A 10,819-nucleotide genomic window follows, 5' to 3' on the forward strand; every position below is an offset into this window, starting at 1 on the left:
TAACGGATTTTCTTGAAATTTGAGATACTTTTAAATTCAATGGAGTTTCTGATGATGCTGTTAGATTGCGGTTGTTTCCTTTCTCTTTACGTGATAAAGCTAAAGCATGGTTAAATTGTTTGCCTGTAGGTTCGATCACTACATGGGAAGACATGGCGAAAGCATTTCTCATCAAATACTTCCCTCCCTCCAAGACCATGAAGTTACGGGCAGACATTATCGATCAGGAATCTTTATATGAGGCATGGGAACGCTTCAAGGATCTAATACGAAGATGCCCACATCACGAGTTACCACTTGGGTTAGTCGTTCAAACATTTTATTATGGTTTGTTTACTCTTAACCGTACTATGATAGATGCTGCTGCTTGTGGAAACCTGTTGAGAAAAACCGCGGAGGAAGGATATGAATTGTTAGAGGAGATGGCTGCTAGCAGCTATCATCCTCAATCTGAAAGAAACAACCAGCGGAAGAGTGCAAGAGTTCACCAGGTAACTGATTTTTCTGCTATTACTGCACAACTTGATGCTTTAAACAGAAACTAGACAGCTTGAATGTGGGTGGCACGACGATGCGTCTTCAAGAGATATTCTGTGAAAAGTGTGGAGGGGAACACTATGCGAAGGACTGTCAAGATGACAATTCATTCTATGTGCAAAATGAGGCACCAGTGAATCAAGTGGGAGTCCAAAACCACCCAAGGAATGACCCTTATTCGAACACATACAATCCTGGGTGGAGGCAACATCCCAACTTCTCATGGGGCGGTCAAAACAGTCAGAATAGACCGCAAGGAGGACAACAATATGGGAAACAACCGATGTACAGATCCGATCCTCCTAGAGAAGAAAAGTCCAACTTGGAGCAAATGATGTCTAAGTTTATTTCATCCACTGAAACTAGACTTCAAAACCAAGATGCATCGATAAAAGGGCTCGAGAATCAAATTGGACAGTTGGCAAAGATGATAGCAAGTAGAGAGCCGGGCACCTTGCCAAGTAATACCGAGACTAATCCAAAAGAGCAAGTGAAGGCCATTGAGTTGAAGAGTGGGAAAATTTTGGAGTCAAAGGGGAAAGAAAAAATTCAAATACCGGATGAATTGACTGAGACATCCAAAGGTAAGTCTTCTAACTCTACACCAGCACCCACTGCACAACCTAAAATTGTTATACCACCTCTTTTTCCTGCAGCATTGAAAAAAGCAAAACTAGATGCACAATTCGGTAAGTTTCTTGAGGTATTTAAAAAATTGCATATCAATATTCCCTTCGCCGATGCTTTAATGCAAATGCCTAGTTATGCTAAATTTTTGAAGGACATTTTAGCTAATAAGAGGAAGTTGGAGGATCACATGACAGTGAACTTAACTGAAAATTGCTCCGCTTTGGTGCAAAACAAATTCCCACCGAAACTAAAAGACCCAGGGAGTTTCTCTATTCCTTGCATGATTGGTGATGTTGTTTTTCATAAAGCGTTATGTGATCTTGGTGCAAGTATTAATCTTATGCCATTGTCTGTGTTTAGGAAACTTGGGTTGGGAGAGCCTAAGCTGACGAGGATGTCCTTGCAACTGGCAGACAGATCTGTCAAGTACCCCTGCGGAGTGATTGAGGATGTGCTAGTGAAAGTGGACAAATTCATTTTTCCTGCGGATTTCGTGGTTCTCGACATGGAGGAGGATACAGAGATGCCTCTAATTTTGGGGAGACCGTTCCTTGCAACTGGCAAGGCACTGATTGATGTGCAAGAAGGGAAGTTGAGATTGAGAGTTGGCGAGGAAGAGATTACTTTTGATGTTTTTAATGCACTTAAGCACACACTGCATTCTGATAGTTGTTTTAGAATTGATGCTTTTGACTCTCTTGTGTCTCACTATGTGCAGGATGCTCTTAGGGACTCTTTGGAGGCCACTATCACTACTGAATTGGGAGAAGAGGAATTGGATAAAGAAAAAGCTGAAATAGTGGCACACTTTAATGCCAACCATCCATGGAGAAAGCCAATGAGGATGCGACTGGAGGATCTAGGAGAACGAAGAGATTTGACCCTTCAAAGGTCAAGCATCGAGGAGCCACCAACACTTGAGCTAAAGCCGTTGCCTCCACACCTCAAGTACGTTTACTTAGGTGAGAATAACACTTTACCTGTTATTATTTCTGCTGCTTTGACAGATGTGATGGAAGACAAACTGTTGGAGGTTCTGAAAGCGCACAAGGGTGCATTTGCATGGAAGGTGGCAGATATCAAAGGGATCAATCCATCAGTCTGCATGCACAAGATCTTGATGGAAGACAAGTACTTACCTCTTGTGCAACCTCAGAGAAGATTGAATCCAAAGATGCAAGAGGTAGTAAAGGCAGAAACGATTAAGCTTCTCGATGCAAGTATTATCTATCCTATATCTGATAGTGCATGGGTAAGTCCGGTTCAGTGTGTGCCAAAAAAGGGTGGTATTACTGTGATTACAAATGATAATAATGAACTAATACCCACCAGGACTGTTACGGGATGGTGTGTGTGCATTGATTATAAGAAATTGAATGATGCCACCCGAAAAGACCACTTTCCCCTTCCCTTTATTGATCAAATGCTTGAGAGGTCAGCGGGTCATGAGTTTTATTGTTTTCTATATGGGTATTCGGGGTATAATCAAATCACCATTGCACCTGAGGACCAAGAGAAAACCACTTACACTTGTCCTTATGGAACTTTCGCTTTTCACCGCATGCCGTTTGGTCTTTGTAATGCCCCTGCCACATTTCAACGTTGCATGACCGCTATATTCCATGATATGATAGAAACTTTTCTTGAAATTTTTATGGATGACTTCTCTATTTTCGGCCTTTCTTTTGATGACTGTTTGCAGAACTTGAAGGTGGTGTTTTTGAGATGTGAGGAGACGAATTTGGTGTTAAATTGGGAAAAGTGCCATTTCATGGTACAAGAGGGAATTGTCCTAGGGCACAAGATTTCGGAGCACGGAATAGAGGTGGATAAGGCGAAAGTTGAAGTTATCAAGAACTTACCACCTCCGGCGTTCATAAAGGGAGTTAGAAGTTTTCTAGGCCACGCCGGTTTTTATCGGCGTTTTATAAAAGATTTTTCAAAAATTGCCAAACTCTATCTTCCTTACTTATGAAAGATGTGCCATTTGATTTCAATTCTGACTGTTTACAGGCATACGAGAATTTGAAGGAGCGCTTGGTGACGGCTCCTGTCTTGGTAGCACCGGATTGGGATCTACCTTTCGAGATCATGTGCGATGCCAGTGACACTGCAGTGGGGGCCGTACTTGTCCAGCGGCAAAACAAGGTATTTCATACAATTTACTATGCAAGTAAGACCTTAGATGAGGCTCAATTGAATTATGCAACAACTGAAAATGAATTACTTGCAGTAGTATTTGCACTTGACAAATTTCATTCATACCTTGTTTTGTCCAAAGTAATTGTATTCACTGATCATTCTGTCCTTAAATACTTACTTGCTAAAAAAGATGCAAAGCCACGCTTACTCCGGTGGATTTTATTATTGCAAGAGTTTGACTTAGAAATCAAAGACAAGAAAGGTGTTGAGAATGTGGTAGCAGATCACTTGTCTAGATTAGAATTTATTTGTGATGATTCTATCGATCATGCTATCAATGATTGGTTCCCTGATAAGCAACTATTTGAGGTGAGAAATTGTCCTTGGTATGCAAATTTTGCTAAATTTCTTGTCAGGCACACCTCCACCAAACATATCGTTTCACCAACGAAAGAAATTCTTTTATGACATGAAATACTATTTTTGGGAGGAACCGTTTTTGTTCAAAATTTGTGCAGATGCCATGATAAGAAGGTGTGTTGCAGAGGAAGAGTTCGATCAAATTCTCAACCATTGCCATGACCGTGAGGTAAGTGGTCATTTTGGACCAACAAGGACGACATTCAAGGTACTTGAATGTGGCTTTTATTGGCCAACCCTCTTTAAAGATGCTCGTTCTTATGTGCTACATTGTGATAAATGCCAGCGGTCAGGTAACATCTCTAACCGTCATGAATTGACTTTAAATAATATCATTGAGTGTGAGGTTTTTGATGTGTGGGGGATAGACTTCATGGGACCGTTTCCCAGTTCGTTCACGAAAAATACATCTTGGTTGCGGTGGATTATGTGTCTAAGTGGCTAGAGGCTAAAGCGTACGCCACTAATGATGCTCAAGTGGTCTTCAAATTTTTAAAGAAAAACATTTTTAACCGATTTGGAACACCACGAGCAATCATTAGTGATGGTGGCACGCATTTTTGCAACAAACTATTTGAAAAACTTTTGAGCAAATATGGTGTCACACATAAGATCTCTATCCCCTATCACTCCAGACGAGTGGTGTAGTAGCCCGAATTCCAAATTGGGTAATTAACGGAGTAATGGTGATTAAGAAGGTTTAAGGTGTAATTTTGACCGAGTCATGATCGGACGGACCGAAGAGGGTTCGGAAGCACCGAAGAGTTCGGACGATCCGAAGTGTAGTTCGGTGGATCCGATCATAGGTGTCAAGTGTTGATCGACACGTCATTTTCCATGCATGTTCGGACGGTCCGAAGTGTATGATCGGAGGATCCGATCATGAGCTGTCAAGAGCCAATGGACACGTAGCGTTCGGACGTTCCGAAGTGTTGTTCGGAGGATCCGAACATGGCCTATAAATAGTGCTCGGATTTCTCATTTTTGACTTGCCAATTTCTTGAGTTTTCTCTCATTTTGGAGAGTTTGGAAGGTTTCTAGGGTTAGTTGTTGGTCGAGCGATAGCCAAGAGCTGCCAGGAGTAGTAGCGTAGCGGCGCCTGAGTTTCAAGGCAATCGACATCAAAGGGCTGTCGACGGACGAAGGTAAACCCTAAACCTTTGGTAGTACTAGGGAGTACTGGTTTTGCTAGTCGAGCATGGTAGTATTGATTGAGTATGCTTTTGATGCGTAGGCTTGTTCTAGACCTGATTAGCGGTGTTGCGTAAGGCTAGGCTTGCTGTGATAGAGGTACGAAAGTACTATCCGAGATATCCTGGTTGAGTATACATTCTTATATGTGTTGCATGATTATGTGGTGCATTGATATATGTCATATGATGCATGCTATTATGTCACGTTTATTACTGCACGTTGCATTTCATGTTGAGCCGTATCTTCTTTGAGATAGCCTTTACTGTTGAGCTGTATCTCTTTCGAGATAAGCTATATCTTGGGGCCGCTCAGCCCTGTCTTGTGGACGCATGGACACCGAGAGTACACAGTGGCCGACGGGTCGGGAGGGCTTCGGTGGTCCGGGACATTTTAGGTCCACGTCTGTCTTGTAGTGGATGCAGTGACCCAGAGGTGTACCGCGCGGCACTATCCACTTGGCGCCTCTAGACTGAGCATTGTTGAGATCCTTTTGTGACTCCTGTTTCTTGACTACCCCGGTATCATGATCATAGCATGTGCATTTCATATAGGTCTGTATACTCATACTTTTGTACTGGGCGTTCTTATCGCTCACGTCCTCGGTTTTGTTTATTCTTGGACACCCCATTCCCACGGGGCAGGTCTCAGGTTGGACAGCTCAGGAGGAGCAGGAGGAGGACGTTGAGTAGCTGGTTGGTTTAGTTTATCGGTATTGTTTTGATTCGATTGGGTTGTATAACCATTATTTTGTTGACTATTTCCGCTGTTATCTCTGATTATTGTTAATTAGGTTAATTGCATGCTTAGTTCTTGCCTAGTAGGTGATTCTGGAACGGGTCACTACATTTATGGTATCAGAGCATGCATACGATTTTGGGATATAGATTTCTGTTTTGGGATTTCCGTTGACCAATTTACTAGTTTCCCCATTCTATGTTGTAGCGATGGCTGACCACTTTGGTGACGGGAGTAGTCAGGGGAGTGTAGGTCGATGGGGTGATCAGGACGATAGTAGGCGTCATCGTAACCGTGAACATCGTCATCGTCGGGATGGTCCTAGGCGTTTTGATTTGCATCGTTTCATTCAGATGGGGCCTAAGCCTTTAGTTGGCGGTGAGACTCCCGATGATGCGGAGGATTGGTTAGAGCGCATGGAGAGTTGTTTCCGTGTATTCCAGTGCACCGATGAGCAGAAGATGGAGACCCTTAGTTTTTTTCTCGAGGGCCGTGCTCGCAAGTGGTGGCGATCGACTTCTGCGCCGATAGTCCAGTCCCAGGGTAGAGCGACTTGGGCCGATTTCCGTGCAGCGTTCATGCAGCTGTACTTTCCTCCAGCCCTTCGCCAGGCCAAGACGATTGAGCTCCTGAACCTGAAGCAGGGGAGTATGTCTGTTGATGAGTATCAGCAGAAATTCTTTGAGTTGTTACCCTTCGCTCCTCATATCAGTGGCAGTTCTGAAGCCAAGTACGATCATTTCCTTCAGGGCCTTAACCAGGAGATCTTTGATCGAGTCACTGTCTGTGATAATCCTACTTCTTATGATGGGTTAGTGAACCGGTGTCGTCAAGCAGAGATCAGTCTCCAGCGTGGTAGGGCTATTCTTTCTTCTAGACCTCCGAGTGTTTTGAGCCCTCGACCTCAGTCTTTCAAGAAATCTGGTTCTTCTTCTTCTGGATCTGGATCAAGGTCTAGCGGTGTTGTTCGCTTTGGTGAGAAGAAGGATTCTTGTGCGCATTGTGGGAAGAACCATCCATCGGAGCAATGCCGATTAGCAGCAGGAGCTTGTTTTCAGTGCGGAGAGATGGGTCATCTCAAGAAGAATTGTCCTCAGCTGCGAGGTGGAGCAGGATCTGGTTCTGGATCCCAGACGACTGTTCAGCAGAGGAGACAGGGTCAGGCAGTGGGTAGTTCGAATCTTCGACCTTGTGCCCAAGGTCAGGTTTTTGCGCTGAACCAGGATCAGCCTGGGATGTAATTGTTATACAGTTGTAATGAAGAATATTTGCAGTGTATTACAATGGTGTTTCATTCTCTTGCCTAGATTTCGAGGACGAAATCTTTTTAAGGGGGGAAGAATGTAGTAGCCCGAATTCCAAATTGGGTAATTAACGGAGTAATGGTGATTAAGAAGGTTTAAGGTGTAATTTTGACCGAGTCATGATCGGACGGACCGAAGAGGGTTCGGAAGCACCGAAGAGTTCGGACGATCCGAAGTGTAGTTCGGTGGATCCGATCATAGGTGTCAAGTGTTGATCGACACGTCATTTTCCATGCATGTTCGGACGGTCCGAAGTGTATGATCGGAGGATCCGATCATGAGCTGTCAAGAGCCAATGGACACGTAGCGTTCGGACGTTCCGAAGTGTTGTTCGGAGGATCCGAACATGGCCTATAAATAGTGCTCGGATTTCTCATTTTTGACTTGCCAATTTCTTGAGTTTTCTCTCATTTTGGAGAGTTTGGAAGGTTTCTAGGGTTAGTTGTTGGTCGAGCGATAGCCAAGAGCTGCCAGGAGTAGTAGCGTAGCGGCGCCTGAGTTTCAAGGCAATCGACATCAAAGGGCTGTCGACGGACGAAGGTAAACCCTAAACCTTTGGTAGTACTAGGGAGTACTGGTTTTGCTAGTCGAGCATGGTAGTATTGATTGAGTATGCTTTTGATGCGTAGGCTTGTTCTAGACCTGATTAGCGGTGTTGCGTAAGGCTAGGCTTGCTGTGATAGAGGTACGAAAGTACTATCCGAGATATCCTGGTTGAGTATACATTCTTATATGTGTTGCATGATTATGTGGTGCATTGATATATGTCATATGATGCATGCTATTATGTCACGTTTATTACTGCACGTTGCATTTCATGTTGAGCCGTATCTTCTTTGAGATAGCTTTTACTGTTGAGCTGTATCTCTTTCGAGATAAGCTATATCTTGGGGCCGCTCAGCCCTGTCTTGTGGACGCATGGACACCGAGAGTACACAGTGGCCGACGGGTCGGGAGGGCTTCGGTGGTCCGGGACATTTTAGGTCCACGTCTGTCTTGTAGTGGATGCAGTGACCCAGAGGTGTACCGCGCGGCACTATCCACTTGGCGCCTCTAGACTGAGCATTGTTGAGATCCTTTTGTGACTCCTGTTTCTTGACTACCCCGGTATCATGATCATAGCATGTGCATTTCATATAGGTCTGTATACTCATACTTTTGTACTGGGCGTTCTTATCGCTCACGTCCTCGGTTTTGTTTATTCTTGGACACCCCATTCCCACGGGGCAGGTCTCAGGTTGGACAGCTCAGGAGGAGCAGGAGGAGGACGTTGAGTAGCTGGTTGGTTTAGTTTATCGGTATTGTTTTGATTCGATTGGGTTGTATAACCATTATTTTGTTGACTATTTCCGCTGTTATCTCTGATTATTGTTAATTAGGTTAATTGCATGCTTAGTTCTTGCCTAGTAGGTGATTCTGGAACGGGTCACTACAAGTGGTCAAGTGGAAGTGTCGAACCGAGAGATAAAAGCGAATTTTGGAGAAAGTGGTAGGTGTCAGTAGGAAAGATTGGTCGGTGAGGTTAGATGATGCTCTTTGGGCATATAGGACTGCTTTTAAAACACCTATATGCACTACATCGTATAGGCTTTTGTTTGGTAAAGCATGTCATCTACCTGTAGAGTTGGAGCATCGCGCATACTGGGCCACAAAAGCACTGAAATTTAATTTTACTGATGCAGGTGAACAGCGTTTGCTTCAATTGGATCAGTTAGAAGAGTTCCGAAATCTGGCCTATGATCTAGCCATGTCATACAAAGAAAAAGATGAAGAAAGCTCATGATAAGCGGATCATTGAAAGAGAATTCAAAGAAGGACAAAATTTTCTTTTATACAACTCCCGGTTGCGACTGTTTCCCGGAAAATTGAAGTCGCGATGGTCCGGTCCATTCGTGATCTCGAAAGTTTATCCATCGGGAGCTGTAGAATTGAAAGATGGGAAGAATGGGACATTTACGATCAATGCCCAGCGCCTGAAGCACTACATGGGCAGCACAATTGAGCCACAACTTGGAATCACCCGGTTCCAAGACATGCCGAACTGAGACGGACCGACGGTCAATCTCTCGACTATAAATTGAGAACTATTTTCTTTCCCTTCTCTTGCATTTGACTTAATTTTTCTTTCGTGTCAATTTATTTATTTTCTTTTGCTGTTGTTTTGTTTTCAATTTAAAAAAAGAAAATAAAAAAATAAAAAATAAAAACAATATTGATTTTAAACGATTCTGGGCAGAGAGGTTCGCGCTCGAGCGGTAATTTTATACCGCCCGAGCGCGAACGCTTACCTCGGGATGAACATTCCAGAGAGGCTGGCGCTCGAGCGGTAGTTTTCTACCGCTCGAGCGCGACTGCTTTTAAGTCACGATTTCCCCTTTCCCCTTTTCATTCTGAACGAAAACCCCCCCAAATCCTTAACTCTCCCTCATTCTTCAATTTTCTTGTGCAGGTTGTCAATTCCTCCTCCAATCCTCGGCAAGGTGGAACTTCTTCGTAGGGACACAAGAATATTCCATCACTCGGGTCTTCTTCTCCGGTCACCATCTCCATCTTCACACACCATGGCCCTCAAGAAACAAAGAGGTAACCCCTGCTCCTCTACTTCGTCTTCCGCCTTTGATAGACATCGTTTTGTTAGTATAGAGGCTAGGGCTAGATACGAGCATGCCGAAATTCACCGAAACCCTATAGCCGAGAGGGGAGTCCGGAGACAGTTTGAGGATAGACACTTGGGTATTCTTGTCGATTTGGAAAGGCATGAATGGGAACAATTCGGTAATCAACCTAAGGCGGCGGTAGTCTCAGTGGTTCGCGAATTCTATGCCAATGCGGCGGAGGGGAGAGATGGTATGGTTTTTGTTAGGGGTAGACATGTACCGTATGACTCGGTTACGATCAATGCACTGTTAGAGACAGCGGAAGTTGACGACTCTCGCTTCCAGACATTAGTCGCCGACCCCAATTATGATATTATTCTCGCAACATTGTGCCATCCGGGCGCGATGTGGAAACCATTGGGCGGCTCGCCAAGCTATTTTGACGAGAAATATTTGAAAGCTGGAGTTGCCCTTTGGTATTTATTTGTGGCTCGGAGGATGATGACGGTCTCGCATAAGAGTGAGGTACAGAAAGAGCGGGCGGTGCTGCTTTATGCTTTGACCGAGGGATACGACATCAATGTGGGAAAACTTATAAATTCGCAAATCACACTGAGCTCCCACAACAGTCATGTCGGCTTGTTCTTTCCCACCATCATCTCTGAGTTGTGTACTAGAGCGGGAGTTGTATTTCGCGATGATGAGGAGTGGTTGCAGCCTATGAATCCTCTTTGTGAGGACGACCTCCAGCGGAAACGTGCTAAACGAATAAGTGAATTCCCCCCTCAGGAGGAGGAAGCCGGCGGATCAAGCACTGCCGTCCCACGTCATCTGCCACCACAACCCCGGAGGCGAACCCAAAATGATAAAATTGATGAAACCCTCTCATTCATGGAACACCAGGAGCAGATCAACATGAACGTCACAACACGCCTGGACCAACTCGACTCTATGATGCGCATGATGCTTCTCCACGGGGGCGTGGACCCAAACACCATACCGCCACCCATTCCGGGCATCCCCCTGTAAGGCCCGAGATATTACCATTTTAATCCGAGATTATTTGATTTATGAATTTTGGAATGTTGAATTAGATTCCATGGTTTTTTAATTAATTAGGATTGAAATGGAATTAAAAAGAGTTATTGAGGACCAAATTACAAATAGTTAAGACTTCAGGGGCTAAAGTGCAATTATAGGAATTGAATATGACACTTGTCTTTGCCATGTTGCTGGAGATATATAAGATTCATTTCCTTC

The 10,819-nt window shown here is 44.2% G+C and overlaps 1 pseudogene; it reads right to left on the reverse strand.

Moving 5' to 3' along the window:
* Nucleotides 1-201: 201 nt before the first annotated feature.
* LOC140817641 (small nucleolar RNA R71) lies at nt 202-292 on the reverse strand (annotated as a pseudogene).
* Between the last annotated feature and the right edge of the window lie 10,527 nt (nt 293-10,819).

This window comes from Primulina eburnea, chromosome 16, assembly GCF_022965805.1.
Source record: "Primulina eburnea isolate SZY01 chromosome 16, ASM2296580v1, whole genome shotgun sequence".
NCBI lineage: Eukaryota > Viridiplantae > Streptophyta > Magnoliopsida > Lamiales > Gesneriaceae > Primulina > Primulina eburnea.